The following is an 18,415-nucleotide window of genomic DNA, read 5'->3' as shown; positions in this document are numbered from 1 at the left end:
CTGGGTGAAGAATATGCAAAAATTCATTGAACTATTTTGTTACCATTTTGTAGGTTTGAGATTTTTCAACATAAAAAGATAGGAAAGAGTTAAAAATCAGATTAAAGCTAATTTATATGGTTTTGGAGTACAAGCATGGGTAGTAAAATGATAAGAAAATACCACAATTAAGAATATTACCAACTCTGGGAAGAAGGATGAACTTTTGCTGAGGAAGAGCCTAGTAAGGGTCTTCTGGTGCTGGTCATTTCTTTACCTGAGTAAATGTGTGAGCTTTCCTTTATAATTATCTATTAAACAATCCATATGAATTCTATGCATTTTTGATATACGTATTTCACAGGAGAAAAAAGGTAAAAACAATATAATATGAGGTATATAAAAATACTTTCAAAGAAAGATTGCTATCCACTTGTTAAACATTATTATTATTATTATTATTATTTTTTTTTTCTTTTATTATTATTATTATTATTATTATTATACTTTAGGTTTTATGGTACATGTGCGCAATGTGCAGGTAAGTTACATATGTATACATGTGCCATGCTGGTGCGCTGCACCCACCAACTCGTCATCTAGCATTAGGTATATCTCCCAATGCTATCCCTCCCCCCTCCCCCCACCCCACAACAGTCTCCAGAGTGTGATGTTCCTCTTCCTGTGTCCATCTGTTCTCATTGTTCAATTCCCACCTATGAGTGAGAATATGCGGTGTTTGGTTTTTTGTTCTTGCGATAGTTTACTGAGAATGATGATTTCCAATTTCATCCATGTCCCTACAAAGGACGTGAACTCATCATTTTTTATGGCTGCATAGTATTCCATGGTGTATATGTGCCACATTTTCTTAATCCAGTCTATCATTGTTGGACATTTGGGTTGGTTCCAAGTCTTTGCTATTGTGAATAATGCTGCAATAAACATACGTGTGTATGTGTCTTTATAGCAGCATGATTTATAGTCCTTTGGGTATATACCCAGTAATGGGATGGCTGGGTCAAATGGAATTTCTAGTTCTAGATCCCTGAGGAATCGCCACACTGACTTCCACAAGGGTTGAACTAGTTTACAGTCCCACCAACAGTGTAAAAGTGTTCCTATTTCTCCACATCCTCTCCAGCACCTGTTGTTTCCTGACTTTTTAATGATTGCCATTCTAACTGGTGTGAGATGGTATCTCATTGTGGTTTTGATTTGCATTTCTCTGATGGCCAGTGATGGTGAGCATTTTTTCATGTGTTTTTTGGCTGCATAAATGTCTTCTTTTGAGAAGTGTCTGTTCATGTCCTTCGCCCACTTTTTGATGGGGTTGTTTGTTTTTTTCTTGTAAATTTGTTGGAGTTCATTGTAGATTCTGGATATTAGCCCTTTGTCAGATGAGTAGGTTGTGAAAATTTTCTCCCATTTTGTAGGTTGCCTGTTCACTCTGATGGTAGTTTCTTTTGCTGTGCAGAAGCTCTTGAGTTTAATTAGATCCCATTTGTCAATTTTGGCTTTTGTTGCCATTGCTTTTGGTGTTTTAGACATGAAGTCCTTGCCCATGCCTATGTCCTGAATGGTAATGCCTAGGTTTTCTTCTAGGGTTTTTATGGTTTTAGGTCTAACATTTAAGTCTTTAATCCATCTTGAATTGATTTTTGTATAAGGTGTAAGGAAGGGATCCAGTTTCAGCTTTCTACATATGGCTAGCCAGTTTTCCCAGCACCATTTATTAAATAGGGAATCCTTTCCCCATTTCTTGTTTTTGTCAGGTTTGTCAAAGATCAGATACTTGTAGATATGTGGCATTATTTCTGACGGCTCTGTTCTGTTCCATTGATCTATATCTCTGTTTTGGTACCAGTACCATGCTGTTTTGGTTACTGTAGCCTTGTAGTATAGTTTGAAGTCAGGTAGTGTGATGCCTCCAGCTTTGTTCTTTTGGCTTAGGATTGACTTGGCGATGCGGGCTCTTTTTTGGTTCCATATGAACTTTAAAGTAGTTTTTTCCAATTCTGTGAAGAAAGTCATTGGTAGCTTGATGGGGATGGCATTGAATGTGTAAATTACCTTGGGAAGGATGGCCATTTTCATGATATTGATTCTTCCTACCCATGAGCATGGAATGTTCTTCCATTTGTTTGTATCCTCTTTTATTTCCTTGAGCAGTGGTTTGTAGTTCTCCTTGAAGAGGTCTTTCACATCCCTTGTAAGTTGGATTCCTAGGTATTTTATTCTCTTTGAAGCAATTGTGAATGGGAGTTCACTCATGATTTGGCTCTCTGTTTGTCTGTTATTGATGTATAAGAATGCTTGTGATTTTTGCACATTGATTTTGTATCCTGAGACTTTGCTGAAGTTGCTTATCAGCTTAAGGAGATTTTGGGCTGAGACAATGGGGTTTTCTAGATATACTATCATGTCATCTGCAAACAGGGACAATTTGATTTCCTCTTTTCCTAATTGAATACCCTTGATTTCCTTCTCCTGCCTAATTGCCCTGGCCAGAACTTCCAACACTATGTTGAATAGAAGTGGTGAGAGAGGGCATCCCTGTCTTGTGCCAGTTTTCAAAGGGAATGCTTCCAGTTTTTGCCCATTCAGTATGATATTGGCTGTGGGTTTGTCATAAATAGCTCTTATTATTTTGAGATACGTCCCATCAATACCTAATTTATTGAGAGTTTTTAGCATGAAGCGTTGTTGAATTTTGTCAAAGGCCTTTTCTGCATCTATTGAGATAATCATGTGGTTTTTGTCTTTCGTTCTGTTTATATGCTGGATTACATTTATTGATTTGCGTATATTGAACCAGCCTTGCATCCCAGGGATGAAGCCCACTTGATCATGGTGGATAAGCTTTTTGATGTGCTGCTGGATTCTGTTTGCCAGTATTTTATTGAGGATTTTTGCATCAATGTTCATCAAGGATATTGGTCTAAAATTCTCTTTTTTTGTTGTGTCTCTGCCAGGCTTTGGTATCAGGATGATGCTGGCCTCATAAAATGAGTTAGGGAGGATTCCCTCTTTTTCTATTGATTGGAATAGTTTCAGAAGGAATGGTACCAGCTCCTCCTTGTACCTCTGGTAGAATTCGGCTGTGAATCCATCTGGACCTGGACTTTTTTTGGTTGGTAAGCTATTGATTATTGCCACAATTTCAGCTCCTGTTATTGGTCTATTCAGAGATTCAACTTCTTCCTGGTTTAGTCTTGGGAGGGTGTATGTGTTGAGGAATTTATCCATTTCTTCTAGATTTTCTAGTTTATTTGCATAGAGGTGTTTGTAATATTCTCTGATGGTAGTTTGTATTTCTGTGGGATCGGTGGTGATATCCCCTTTATCATTTTTTATTGCATCTATTTGATTCTTCTCTCTTTTTTTCTTTATTAATCTTGCTAGCGGTCTATCAATTTTGTTGATCCTTTCAAAAAACCAGCTCCTGGATTCATTTATTTTTTGAAGGGTTTTTTGTGTCTCTATTTCCTTCAGTTCTGCTCTGATTTTAGTTATTTCTTGCCTTCTGCTAGCTTTTGAATGTGTTTGCTCTTGCTTTTCTAGTTCTTTTAATTGTGATGTTAGGGTGTCAATTTTGGATCTTTCCTGCTTTCTCTTGTGGGCATTTAGTGCTATAAATTTCCCTCTACACACTGCTTTGAATGCATCCCAGAGATTCTGGTATGTTGTGTCTTGGTTCTCGTTGGTTTCAAAGAACATCTTTATTTCTGCCTTCATTTCGTTATGGACCCAGTAGTCATTCAGGAGCAGGTTGTTCAGTTTCCACGTAGTTGAGCGGTTTTGAGTGAGATTCTTAATCCTGAGTTCTAGCTTGATTGCACTGTGATCTGAGAGACAGTTTGTTACAATTTCTGTTCTTTTACATTTATTGAGGAGAGCTTTACTTCCAAGTATATGGTCAATTTTGGAATAGGTGTGGTGTGGTGCTGAAAAAAATGTATAGTCTGTTGATTTGGGGTGGAGAGTTCTGTAGATGTCTATTAGGTCCGCTTGGTGCAGAGCTGAGTTCAATTCCTGGGTATCCTTGTTGACTTTCTGTCTCGTTGATCTGTCTAATGTTGATAGTGGGGTGTTAAAGTCTCCCATTATTAATGTGTGGGAGTCTAAGTCTCTTTGTAGTTCACTGAGGACTTGCTTTATGAATCTGGGTGCTCCTGTATTGGGTGCATATATATTTAGGATAGTTAGCTCTTCTTGTTGAATTAATCCCTTTACCATTATGTAATGGCCTTCTTTGTCTCTTTTGATCTTTGTTGGTTTAAAGTCTGTTTTATCAGAGACTAGGATTGCAACCCCTGCCTTTTTTTGTTTTCCATTTGCTTGGTAGATCTTCCTCCATCCTTTTATTTTGAGCCTATGTGTGTCTCTGCACGTGAGATGGGTTTCCTGAATACAGCACACTGATGGGTCTTGAGTCTTTATCCAATTTGCCAGTCTGTGTCTTTTAATTGGAGCATTTAGTCCATTGACATTTAAAGTTAATATTGTTATGTGTGAATTTGATCCTGTCATTATGATGTTAGCTGGATATTTTGCTCGTTAGTTGATGCAGTCTCTTCCTAGTCTCGATGTTCTTTACATTTCGGTATGATTTTGCAGTGGCTGGTACCGGTTGTGCCTTTCCATGTTTAGCGCTTCCTTCAGGAGCTCTTTTAGGGCAGGCCTGGTGGTGACAAAATCTCTCAGCATTTGCTTGTCTGTAAAGTATTTTATTTCTCCTTCACTTATGAAGCTTAGTTTGGCAGGATATGAAATTCTGGGTTGAAAATTCTTTTCTTTAAGAATGTTGAATATTGGCCCCCACTCTCTTCTGGCTTGTAGGGTTTCTGCTGAGAGATCCGCTGTTAGTCTGATGGGCTTCCCTTTAATGGTAACCCGACCTTTCTCTCTGGCTGCCCTTAACATTTTTTCCTTCATTTCAACTTTGGTGAATCTGACAATTATGTGTCTTGGAGTTGCTCTTCTCGAGGAGTATCTTTGTGGCGTTCTCTGTATTTCCTGAATCTGAATGTTGGCCTGCCTTGCTAGATTGGGGAAGTTCTCCTGGATAATATCCTGCAGAGTGTTTTCCAACTTGTTTCCATTCTCCCCGTCACTTTCAGGTACACCAATCAGACGTAGATTTGGTCTTTTCACATAGTCCCACATTTCTTGGAGGCTTTGCTCGTTTCTTTTTATTCTTTTTTCTCTAAACTTCCCTTCTCGCTTCATTTCATTCATTTCATCTTCCAGGGCTGATACCCTTTCTTCCATTTGATCGCATCGGCTCCTGAGGCTTCTGCATTCTTCACGTAGTTCTCGAGCCTTGGTTTTCAGCTCCATCAGCTCCTTTAAGCACTTCTCTGTATTGGTTATTCTAGTTATACATTCTTCTAAATTTTTTTCAAAGTTTTCAACTTCTTTGCCTTTGGTTTGAATATCCTCCCGTAGCTCGGAGTAATTTGATCGTCTGAAGCCTTCTTCTCTCAGCTCGTCAAAGTCATTCTCTGTCCAGCTTTGTTCCGTTGCTGGTGAGGAACTGCGTTCCTTTGGAGGAGGAGAGGTACTCTGGTTTTTAGAGTTTCCAGTTTTTCTGCTCTGTTTTTTCCCCATCTTTGTGGTTTTATCTACTTTTGGTCTTTGATGATGGTGATGTACAGATGGGTTTTTGGTGTGGATGTCCTTTCTGTTAGTTTTCCTTCTAACAGACAGAACCCTCAGCTGCAGGTCTGTTGGAGTACCTGGCCGGCCATGTGAGGTGTCAGTCTGCCCCTGCTGGGGGGTGCCTCCCAGTTAGGCTGCTCGGGGGTCAGGGGTCAGGGACCCACTTGAGGAGGCAGTCAGCCCGTTCTCAGATCTCCAGTTGCGTGCTGGGAGAACCACTGCTCTCCTCAAAGCTCAGATGGAAATGCAGAAATCACCCGTCTTCTGCGTCGCTCGCGCTGGGAGCTGTAGACCGGAGCTGTTCCTATTCGGCCATCTTGGCTCCTCCTCTGTAGAGTGTCTCTCTCCTGGGTAGAATCACAGCTATGATATGTAAAAGCAGTGCAATCAGGGCAAGTTTCTTACTTCGACCTCCTCAATCCTCAGATGGAAATGCAGAAATCAGCCGTCTTCTGCGTCGCTCACGCTGGGAGCCGTAGACCGGAGCTGTTCCTATTCGGCCATCTTGGCTCCACCCCCCTATTATTATTTTTTTTAAAAAACCCTGCATTTGCTTTGTAACAAGCGAAGTAAGGGGATTTTTGCTATGTGAGTCGTTTACTTGAGATAAATTTATCAAAGGCACTTACTGAGGACCAATTTTTGAGGCTACCAATATAATGTCATCTTACTTTTACATAAGGTAGTTCTTATACAGCCATCAGTTCCGAGTCTTGTTTAGTTTGGTAATACTAGGTAATAAATTCTTTTAAATAATCCCCATGAACTGCAGTATGATACCCTCATACTCATTTTGGCAGATATTCTAGCATATGCAACTTAAAAAATTGTTAAAAGAAAACTTGAGCCCAGGAGTTGGAGCCCTGGGTAACAGCGAGACCCTTTCTCAAAACAAACAAAAAACAAAACCAAAAACACGATGGATGAAAATTTTATAATTGTTGAAATATCATACATGATTTATATTGTTCATGTGTAAATTTTGCCTATTTTCAATAGCTTTTTAAAAATTTTCTCATGATTTCACAGTATTTTTTGTGAAAATTGGAAGTCAAAAGTTGGTCAGAATTTCACATTCTCAAATTGACTTTTAATATATTGATATTAATTCACTCTTGTCATCTAAATCAATATCAAAATCTAAATCATCAGTTTAACTTTTTCTGCAGCTTCTTCTGTGGTTAGAACTTAGATTATTTTCAGTCATTTTTGTTTTTTCTGGTTCTTTATTAAACAGAATAATAGGGACTTCTTCATTTCTACATTTTGCGCAGACTTCACATTCATAGGCACATAGTCTACACATTATGTGATAAGAATCCTTCACTGACTTTTATAAGTAAACATTTAACACATTTTTTTAGGTTTTGATAATGGTTTGTGTTTTTAAATTTTATTAATGCATGCCATTCAGGAACTTCTTTACAGAGTTGACATATTCCATCATGAAATTTTGCATTTATTTTCTTGGTCTGAACACTCTTACCAAACTTGGTGTTGTTTTGTTTTCTTTTGAGACAGGGTCTTGCTCTGTCACCCAGGCTGGAGTGTAGTGGCATGATCTCAGCTCACTGCAGACTCCTCCTCCCAGGTTCAAAACTTGGGGGGTTTTTTTTGTGCTTTTTTTTTTTTGAGACAGAGTCTCAGTCTGTCACCCAGGCTGGAGTGCAGTGGTGCAGTCTTGGCTCACTGCAACCTCTGCCTCCTGGGTTCAAGTGGTTCTCCAGCCTCAGCCTCCTGAGTAGCTGGGACTACAGGTGTCCACCAGCGCACTCCTGGCTAATTTTTGTATTTTTAAATGAGATGGGGTTTTACCCTGTTAGCCAGGCTGATCTCCAACTCCTGACCTCAAGTGATCTGCCTGCCTTGGCCTCCCAAAGTGCTGGGATTACAGGCATGAGCCACCACGCCTGGCCCAAAACTTGTTATTTTTGAAGCCAGATGTATTCTGGTGTTTCTGAGGCCTGGAACGAACCACATTGCCCTTCTGGGAGCTAACCACAGAAACAACCATCCTGCCCTTAGTAGAGGGGAAATAATGCAGGGAAGACCAACAAACTACTCCCAGGAGTTGATGCTGTTTCTCATAGTGGTTTTAATTTTCAGTTCCCTAATGGCTAATGACGTTGAACATCTTTTCATATGCTTATTTGGCATCCTTGCATCTTTTTATCGTGAAGTATCTGTTCAGTCTTTTGCTCATTTTTAATTGTATGGTTTCTTTCGGAGTTTCAAAAGTTCTTTATATATTTGGGATGCTCATCCTTTACCCTTAGGTGATTTGCAGTATTTTCTAATAATCTGTAACTTGTAATTTCTCTAGACAGTATTATTTGCAAAGTTAAAGTTTTAAATTTTGGTAAAGTTCAATTCATTTTTTCTTTTATGAATTGTACTTTGGATGTCATCTCTAGGAACTCTGCCTAACTCTAAGTCATTAAGGTTTTCTCCCATGTTTTCTTCTAAAAGTTTTATAGCTTTATGTTTTACATTTACATCTATGATCTATTTTGAGTTGATTTTTATTTAAGGGGTGAGGTTTAGCTCAAGGTTTGTTTTTTGCGTATGTAGATGTCTAGTTGTTCTAACAGCATTTGTTGAAAAGATTTTTTTTTTCTCACTGAAATGCTTTTGCATCTTTTAAAAAAATCAGTTGGCCAGATTTGTATGGGTCTGTATCTGGAAGAAATATATGTATATTAAGGAATCTGTATATATAGGTTCCAAGCAATGTCTTTATTTTTCTTTATTTAGGTGTTTGTTTTCATATTTTTGAGTATCCCAGTCTTGAAAGATGATGTTTTGATTTTCTGAGACCTTTCCCTTTGTTTTTTAATTTTATTTTATTTTTCTCGAGAGAAGGGTGTTGCTCTGCCACCAAGGTTGGGGTGCAGTGGCGCGATCTCAGCTCACTGCAACCTCCCTTCTGGATTCAAATGCCACCTGAGTAGCTGGGATTACAGGTGTGCACCACCATGTCTGGCTAATTTTTGTATTTTTAGTAGAGGCAGGGTCTCACCATGTTGGCCAGTCTGGTGTTGAACCTCTGGCCTCATGTGATCTGCCCAACACACCCTCCTGAAGTGCTGGGATTATAGGCATGAGCCACCGTGCCTGGCCTGTTTGTTTTTTTAATTGATATGATGGCTATCTTAAAAAAATCTCAAAGTGGGCCAGGCGCGGTGGCTCATGCCTGTAATCCCAGCACTTTGAGAGGCCGAGGCGGGTGGATCACGAGGTCAGGAGATTGAGACCATCTTGGCTAACACGGAGAAACCCCATCTCTACTAAAAATACAAAAAATTAGCCAGGCGTGGTGGCAGGCGCCTGTAGTCCCAGCTACTCAGGAGGCCGAGGCAGGAGAATGGTGTGAATCTGGGAGGCGGAGCTTGCAGTTAGCCCAGATCACGCCATTGCACTCTAGCCTGGGCGACAGAGCGAGACTCCATCTCAAAAAAAAAAAAAAAAAAAAAAAAAATATCAAACTGTCTTCTGTCTTTTCTCTCCTAAAACATCTCTTTGTTCCTTTTCTTTTTCAAGTGATAGAAAGGACTGACTTTTTAGTCACTGTTTTTACATTTCAACAATTCGGTATCTTTCACTTTTTTCCTGTCTCTATTTTTCTGAAAATGCCTATTTTCTCTTGCACTACTATACTGTTAATATGTAGACAGTGGATTAGAAGCTCAGTTCTTCCTCTTTTTTGATTCATAATATAGTTACTATTACTTCCTTATATATGCCATTAGTTTTTAAAATTCTTGGTGTTGCATTATCATGTAGTAAAAATAATTTCAACATTCACCTACTGGAAGGAGGAAAAGGTGCTGTGTATTTTGTTTTATCCAAGCACGAAGCATCTTTGCTTTGAGTTGTCTTCCTTACAATATCCTATAAAATACAAAATCTGAAGTGAGTCGCTAAGATTACTGTTTACTTTGTGCCGAAAAAAACCTAGAACCTAAATTACTTGCTTCTTATTGTAGCACTGCCTTCTTAGAATTGAAACTCTAAAAATCATGGAATTAATGTGAAGTTTTTAATGCAGAGGACAGATTATAGAAATTTTCTTTGTACACTATCACTCAAACATTTACTGTAGTTTTGAGAATAATACTGTTTCTGAAGTGGTGACCCAATAATTTTTAGTTCACCAGAAAACATTTATAGAGTAAGGTGTAGGGTACAGAGCTGTAGAATTAGCCATGTGTAGATGGGACAGAGGAGAGAGATTCTACCCCTAGACAGCTTCTCCTATTTGTGTGTGGAAATTCATGGATATTTGTAAAGCAGTTCATTAGTAGTTGAACACTCAGTAATTGGATATTTAAAAGTGTTGGAGTACTGGCAAGATAAGAACAAATAGACAGTGAAGGAGTGAATCCTTGTCTCTGAATGAGTTGAATTCTGGGCAGTCCTTTTAGACAACTTAGAAAAAGGAAGGGTGGAGTAATGGAATTGATATGTTGACATTGGAAAGCATTTTTTTGAAAAAATTAAACTTTAAGTTCTGGGATACATGTGCAGAATGTGCAGGTTTGTTACATAGGTATACACATGCCATGGTGGTTTGCTGCAACCACCAACCCGTCTTCTACATTAGGTATTTATCCTAATGGTATCCCTCCTCTAGCCCCTCATCCCCTACCCCTCGACAGGCCCCAGTGTGTGATGTTCCCCTTCCTGTGTCAATGTATTCTCATTGTTCAACTCCCACTTATGAGTGGGAACATGCAGTGTTTGGTTTTCTGTTCCTGTGTTACTTTGCTGAGAATGATGGGTTCCAGCTTCATCCATGTCCCTGCAAAGGACATGAACTCATCCATTTTTATGGCTGCATAGTATTCAATGGTGTATATGTGCCACATTTTCTTTATCCAGTCTGTCACTGATGGGCATTTAGGTTGGTTCCAAGTCTTTGCTATTGTGAATAGTGCCACAATAAACATACTTGTGCATGTGTCTTTATAGTAGAATGATATATAATCTGTTGGGTATATACCCAGTAATGAGATTGCTGGGTCAAATGGTATTTCTGGTTCTAGATCCTTGAGGAATTGTCTCACTGTCTTCCACAATGGTTGAACTGATTGACACTCCCACCAACAGTGTAAAAGCATTCCTATTTCTCCACATCCTCTCCAGCATCTGTTGTTTCCTGACTTTTTAATGATCGTCATTCTAACTGGCATGAGATGGTATCTCATTGTGGTTTTAATTTGCATTTCTTTAATGACCAGTGATGATGAGCATTTTTTCATATGTTTGTTGGCCACATAAATGTCTTCTTTGAGAAGTGTCTGTTCATATCCTTTGCCCAGTTTTTGATGGGGTTGTTTGTTTTTTTCTTGTAAATTTAAGTTCCTTGTAGATTCTGGATATTAGCCCTTTGTCAGAGGGATAGATTACAAAAATTTTCTCCTATTCTGTAGGTTGCCTGTTCACTCTGATGATAGTTTCTTTTGCTGTGCAGAAGCTCTTTAGTTTAATTAGATCCCATTTGTCCCTTTTGGCTTTGTTGCCATTGCTTTTGGTGTTTTAGTCATGAACTCTTTGCCCATGCCTGTGTCCTGAACGGTATTGCCTAGGTTTTCTTCTAGGGTTTTTATGGTTTTAGGTCTTATGTTTAAGTCTTTAATCCATCTTGAGTTAATTTTTGTATAAAGAGTAAAGAAGGGGTCCAGTTGAGTTTTCTGCATATGGCTAGCCAGTTTTCCCAACACCATTTACTAAGTAGGGAATCCTTCCCCCATTGCTTTTTTCAGGTTTGTCAAAGATCAGATGGTTGTAGATGTGTGGCGTTATTTCTGAGGCCTCTGTTCTGTCCCATGGGTCTGTATATCTGTTTTGGTACCAGTACCATGCTGTTTTGGTTTACTGTGCCTTGTAGTATAGTTTGAAGTCAGGTAGCGTGATGCCTCCAGCTTTGTTCTTTTGCTTAGGATTGACTAGGCTGTGCAGGCTCTTTTTTGATTACGTATGAAATTTAAAGTAGTTTTTTCTAATTCTGTGAAGAAAGTCAAGGGTAGCTTGATGGGAATAACATTGAATCTATAAATTACTTTGAGCAGTATGGCCATTTTCATGATAATGATTCTTCTTATCCATGAGCATGGAATGTTTTTCCATTTATTTGTGTCGCCTCTTATTTCCTTAAGCAGTGGTTTGTAGTTCTCCTTGAAGAGGTCCTTCACATCCCTTGTAAGTTGTAGTCCTAGGTATTTTATTTCCTTTGTAGCAGTTGTGAATGGGAATTCACTCATGATTTGACTGTTTATCTATTATTGGTGTATGGGAATGCTTGTGATTTTTGCACATTGATTTTGTATCCTGAGACTTTGCTGAAGTTGCTTATCAGCTTAAGGAGATTTGGGGCAGAGACGATGGAGTTTTCCAAACGTACAATTATGTCACCTGCAAACAGAGACAATTTGACTTCTCTCTTCCTGTTTGAATATCCTTTATTTGTTTCTCTTGCCTGATTGCCTTGGCCAGAGCTTCCAGTACTCTGTTGAATAGGAGTTATGAGAGAGGGCATCTTTGTCTTATGTCAGTTTTCAAAGGGAATGCTTCTAGCTTTTGCTCATTCAATATGATACAGGCTGTGGTTTTGTCATAAACAGCTTATAATATTTTGAGATACGTCCCATCAATGCCTAGTTTATTGAGAGTTTTTAGCATGAAGAGATGTTGAATTTTATTGAAGGCCTTTTCTGTATCATTTGAGATAATCATGTGGTTTTTGTCATGGTTCTGTTTATGTGATGGATTACATTTATTGATTTGCATATGTGGAACCAGCCTTGTATCCCAGGGATGAAGCTGACTTGATCATGGTGGATAAGCTTGTTGATGTGCTGCTGGATTCGGTTTGCCAGTATATTACTGAGGATTTTCACATTCATGTTCATTGGGGATATTGGCCTGAAATTTTCTTTTTTTGTTATGTCTCTGCCAGGTTTTGGTATCAGGATGATGTTGGCCTCATAAAATGAATTACGGAAGAGCCCCTCTTTTTCTATTGTTTGGAATAGTTTCAGAAGGAATGGTACCAGCTCCTCTTTGTACCTCTGGTAGAATTCGGCTGTGAATCCGTCTGGTACTGGCCTTTTTTTGGTTTGTAGGCTATTAATTACTGCCCCAATTTCAGAGCCTGTTATTGGTCTATTCAGAGATGCAACTTCTTCCTGGTTTAGTCTTGGGAGGGTGTATGTGTCGAGGAATTTATCCATTTCTTCTAGATTTTCTAGTTTATTTGCATAGAGGTGTTTATAGTATTCTCCGATGGTAGTTTGTATTTCTGTGGTATCAGTGGTGAATTCCCCTTTATCACTTTTTATTGTGTCTGTTTGATTCTTCTCTCTTTTCTTCTTTATTTGTCTGGCTAGCGGTCTATCTATTTTGTTAACGTTTTCAAAACATCAGCTCCTAAATTAATTGTGTTTTTGGAGGGTTTTTTGTGTCTCTGTCTCCTTCATTTCTGCTCTGATCTTAGTTATTTCTTGTCTTCTGCTAGCTTTTGAATTTGTTTGCTCTTCTCTAGTTCTTTTAATTGTGATGTTAGCGTGTCTATTTTAGATCTTTCCTGCTTTCTCCTGTCGGCATTTAGTGCTATAAATTTGCATCTAAACACTGCTTTAGCTGTGTCCCAGAGATTCTGGTACGTTGTGTCTTTGCTTTCATCAGTTTCAAAGAACTTATTTACTTCTCCCTTAATTTTGTTATGTACCCAGTAGTCATTCAGGAGCAGGTTGTTCAGTTTCCATGTAGTTGTGCAGTTTTGAATGAGTTTCTTAATCCTGAGTTCTAATTTGATTGCACTGTGATCTGAGAGACTATGATGATTTCCATTTTTTTACATTTGCTAAGGAGTGTTTTACTTCCAATTATGTGGTCAATTTTAGAATAAGTGCAGTGTGTTGCTCAGAAGAATGTATATTCTTTTGATTTGGGGTGGAGAGTTCTGTAGATGTCTATTAGGTCCCCTTGGTCCAGAGCTGAGTTCAAGTCCTGAATATCCTTGTTAATTTTCTGTCTCGTTGATCTGTCTTATATTGACAGTTGGGTGTTAAAGTCTCCCACTGTTGTTGTGTGGGCATCTAAGTCTGTTTGTAGGTCTCTAAGAACTTGCTTTATGAATCTGGGTGCTCCTGTATTGGGTGCATATGTATTTAGGATAGTTGGCTCTTCTTGTTGCGTTGATCCCTTTATCACTATATAATGCCGTTCTTTGTCTTTTTTTTATGTTTGTTGGTTTAAAGTCTGTTTCGTCAGAGACTAGGATTGCAACCCCTGATTTTTTTTGCTTTCCATTTGCTTGGTAAATATTCCTCCATCCTTTTATTTTGAGCCTATGTGTGTCTTTGCACATGGGATGGGTCTCCTGAATACAGCACACTGATGGGTCTTCACTCTTTATCCAATGTGCCAGTCTGTGTCTTTTAATTGGGGTCATTTAGCCCGTTTACATTTAAGATTAATATTGTTATGTGTGAATTTGATCCTGTTGTTATGATGCTAGGCAAAATAACCTATTAATTAAGGCAGTTTCTTCATAGTGTTGATGGTCTTTACAATTTGGTATGTTTTTGCAGTGGCTGGTACCAGTTGTTCCTTTCCATATTTAGTGCTTCCTTCAGGAGCTCCTGCGCATAAGCCAGGCCTGGTGGTGACAAAGTCTCTCAGCATTTGCTTGTCCGTAAAGGATTTTATTTCTCCTTTGCTTATGAAGCTTAGTTTGGCTGGATTTGAAATTCTGGGTTGAAAATTCTTTTAAGAATGTTGAATATTGGCCTCCACTCTCCTCTGGCTTATAGGGTTTCTGCAGAGAGACCTGCTGTTAGTCTGATGGCTTCCCTTTGTGGGTAACCTGACCTTTCTCTCTGGCTGCCCTTAACATTTTTTTCCTTCATTTCAACCTTTGTGAATCTTGACGATTATGTTGCTCTTTCTCGAGGAGTGTCTTAGTGGTGTTTTCTGTATTTCCAGAATTTGAATGTTAGCCTGTCTTGCTAGGTTGGTGCAGTTCTCCTGGATAACAACCTGCAGAGTGTTTTCCAGCTTTGTTCCATTCTCCCCGTCACTTTGAGGTGTGCCAGTCAAACGTAGGTTTGGTCTTTTCACATAGTCCTATATTTCTTGGAGGATTTGTTTGTTCCTTTTCATTCTTTTTTTCTCTAATCTTGTCTTCACATTTTATTTTATTAGGTTGATCTTCAGTCTCTGATATCCTTTCTTTTGCTTGATCTATTTTGCTGTTGATACTTGTGTATGCTTCATGAAGTTCTAAAAATGTGGAAAGCTTCACGAATTTGCATGTCATCCTTGCACAGGGCCCATGCTAATCTTCTCTGTATTGTTCCAATTTTAGTATATGTGCTGCCGAAGCGAGTGCGGAAAGCATTATTTTTAAAAAGTGTGCTTAACTGCCTTTAAGGAGTATTTTTTACTTGTCCTTTGAATGATATTAAAACATTGAGCCTGGACTTTCTTCATGAAATCATATGCACCAAACACCCCTTTGGGGTTAGGATTTTTGTTAATTGGTTTTTTTAATTTTAATTTAAATTTACTTTAGGTTCAGGGGTACATGTACTGGTTTGTTATGCAGGTAAACTTGTGTCATGGAGGTTTGTTGTACAGATTGTTTTGCCACCCAGGTACTAAGTCTAGTGCCCATTAGTTTTTTTTTTTTTCCATGATCCTCTTCCTCCTCCCATCCTCCACCGTCCGATAGGCTGCAGTGTCTGTTATTCCCCTTTGTGGATCTATGTGTTCTCCTCATCATTTAGCTCGCAATTATAAATGAGAACATGTGGTATTTGGTTTTCTCTTTCTGCATTAATTTGCAAAGGTTAATGGCTTCTAGCATCATCCATATTCCTGCAAAGGAAGTGATGTCATTTTTTCTTATGGCTGTATAGTATTCATGGTATATATGTACCACATTTTCTTTATCCAGTGTTTTATTGATGGGCATTTAGGTTGATTCTATGTGTTTGCTGTTGTGAATAGTGCTGCAGTGAACATACGTGTGCATGTGTCTTTATGATAGAAGGATTAATATTCCTTTGGGTATATACTCAGTAATGGAGTTGTTGGGTCAAATGGTAGTTCCGATTTTAGGCCTTTAAGGAATCACCATACTGTCTTCCACAATGGTTGAACCAATTTACATTCCTACCAACAGTGTGTGCGTTCCTTTTTCTCTCCAGCCTCGCCAGCATCTGTTATTTTTTGACTTTTTAATAATGGCCATTCTGACAAGTGTGAGATGGCATGTCATTGTGGTTTTGATTTATTTACATTTCTCTAATGATTAGTGACATTGAGGTTTTTTCATATTTTGCAAAAGTTTTTTCCCATTCTGTAAGTTTTCTGTTTACTCCGTTGATAGTTTCTTTTGCTGTGCAGAAGCTCTTTAATTAGTTCCCATCAATTTTTGGTTTTGTTTCAATTGCCTTTGGCATCCTTGTCATGAAATATTTTTGTGTTCCAGTGTCCAGAATGGTATTGCCTGGTTGTCTTCCAGGGGTTTTATATTTTTAGGTTTTATATTTAAGTTTTTAATCAACTAGAATTAATTTTTATATATGGTGTAAGGAAGTTTCAGTCTTACGCATTTGGCTAGCCAGTCATTCCACCACCATTTATTGAATAGGAAATCCTTTCTTTCTTCATTGCTTGTTTTTGTCACCATTGCTGAAGAGCAGATGATTGTAGGTGTGTGGCCTTACTTCTGGGCTCTCTGTTCTGTTTGTCTGTGTGTGTGTTTTTGTACCAGTACCACGTTGTTTTGGTTACTGTAGCCCTGTAATAGAGCTTGAAGTCTGGTAGTGTGATGCCTTTAACTTTGTTCTTTTTGCTTAGGATTACCTTAGCTACCTGGGCTCTTTTTTTTGTTCCATATGAACTTTAAAATAGTTTTTTTCTAGTTCCGTGAAGAATGTCAGTGGTAGTTGAATAGGCATAGGGTTGAATCTGTTATATAAATTGCTTTGGGCAGTGTGGCCGTTTTCACGATACTGATTCTTCCTACCCATGTGCACGGAGTGTGTTTTCATTTGCTTGTGTCATCTCTGATACCTCTGAGCAGTGTTTTGTAGTTCTCCTTGTAGTATCTTTCACCTCCTTGGTTAGCTGGATTTCTAGGTATTTTGTTCTTTTTGTGGCAGTTGTGAATGGGAGTTCATTCCTGATAGGTCTCTTGGCTTGCCAGTGTATAGGAATGCTAGTGATTTTTGTACGTTGATTTTGTATCCTGAGACTCTGCTGAAGTTGTTTATCAGCATAAGGAGCTTTTGGGCCGGGACTATGGGGTTTTCTAGATATATGATCATGTCGTTTATTGAGTTTTTAACATGAAGTGGGGTTGAATTTTATTGAAAGCCTTTTCTGTATCTATTGAGATAATCTTGTAGTATTTATTTATTTATTTAATTCATGCATAACTCTTTCCTCAAGTTAGAGGGAGAAAATAAAATTGCGAGCCAAGGTGGAATTTGTTTGGAAGGCTCTGTGTGATGTTCTCAAATAAATTATAGAAATGAGTAATCTTAGAATATCAGCATTAAATAGAACTTTAAAAAAAATCCATGTAGCAGTAGGACAAAAAATAAAGGTGTGATTAGCTAGTTAACACTCTGTCTACTATGCAGTAACCTATTTACTATGGGTCATTTATTGATTACCACACGTAATTGTTAGCTAAGTCTTTGTAGCAAAAATGACCATGGTGTTCAAATTTGTGGACAGTAAAGAATCCACTTTGCTTTTGGCTCTTAGTTGTAGGATTACATTTAAAAGATCTCAAATGAATTTACTCTCATTGCAATTAAAAAATAGAAACTGTTAACCTCGTATCAAGAACACTTTACTGCTGTTCTTTATATTAAAATAAAGTTAGACGTATGCTGAATCTCATAAAAACTGGTTGGATACAGAAAAAAAAAAGTTGATTTATCTCATGCAAATCAAAAACCCCAAAACAATTTACAACCTATTTTGTAACTCAGAGGGTATTAAACAGGCGTCACTCATGTTTTGAGGCATCTTGAGACATTATTCAATATATATGATTTTGCCAACTTGGATGGCCTTTGCATTTTCTCAAATTTGCTTGTGTGTTTTTTTTGAGATGGAGTCCCGCACCGTTGGCTGGGCTGGAGTGCAATGGCGCAATCTCAGCTCACTGCAAGCTCTGCCTCCCGGGTTCAAGCAATTCTCCTGCCTCAGCCTCCTGAGTAGCTGTGACTACAGGCGCCCACCACCAAGCCCAGCTAATTTTTTGTATGTTTAGTAGAGACGGGGTTTCACCATGTTAGCCAGGATGGTCTTGATCTCCTGACTTCGTGATCCACCCACCTCGGCCTCCCGAAGATTTTTTGTATTTTTAATAGAGACGGGGTTTCACTGTGCTGGCCAGGCTGATCTTGAACTCCTGACCTCGTGATCCGCCTGCCTTGGCCTCCCAAAGTGCTGGGATTACAGGTGCGAGCCACCATGCCCGGCCATGTGTGTGTTTTTAAAACTATTTTTTAAATTCCATTTCTTGGCTGGGCACGGTGGCTCATGCCTGTAATCCCAGCTTTGGGAAGCTGAGATGGGTGGATCACTAGGTCAGGAGTTTGAGATGAGCCTGACCAACATGGTGAAACCCCATCTTTAATAAAAATAACAGTAATTAGCCGGGCATGGTGGCAGGCACCTGTAATTCCAGCTACTCGGAAGGCTGAGGCAGGAGAATAGCTTGAACCCGGGAGGCAGAGGTTGC

At 38.7% G+C, this 18,415-nt stretch overlaps 1 protein-coding gene and 1 non-coding gene across 3 annotated transcripts in view; one reads left to right on the top strand and one right to left on the bottom strand.

Moving 5' to 3' along the window:
* SLC25A26 (solute carrier family 25 member 26) overlaps positions 1-18,415 on the top strand; it is a 166,930-nt gene that overhangs the window by 63,117 nt on the left and 85,398 nt on the right. The window lies entirely within an intron of this gene.
* Positions 14,931-15,037, bottom strand: LOC112132791 (U6 spliceosomal RNA). The gene has a single exon (XR_002914513.1). It is a non-coding gene; the product is annotated as a U6 spliceosomal RNA (small nuclear RNA).

Source organism: Pongo abelii, chromosome 2, assembly GCF_028885655.2.
Source record: "Pongo abelii isolate AG06213 chromosome 2, NHGRI_mPonAbe1-v2.0_pri, whole genome shotgun sequence".
NCBI classification, from domain to species: Eukaryota; Metazoa; Chordata; class Mammalia; order Primates; family Hominidae; genus Pongo; species Pongo abelii.
Note: the sequence above shows the minus strand (reverse complement) of the source record. Positions and strands in the feature narration are given on the sequence as shown.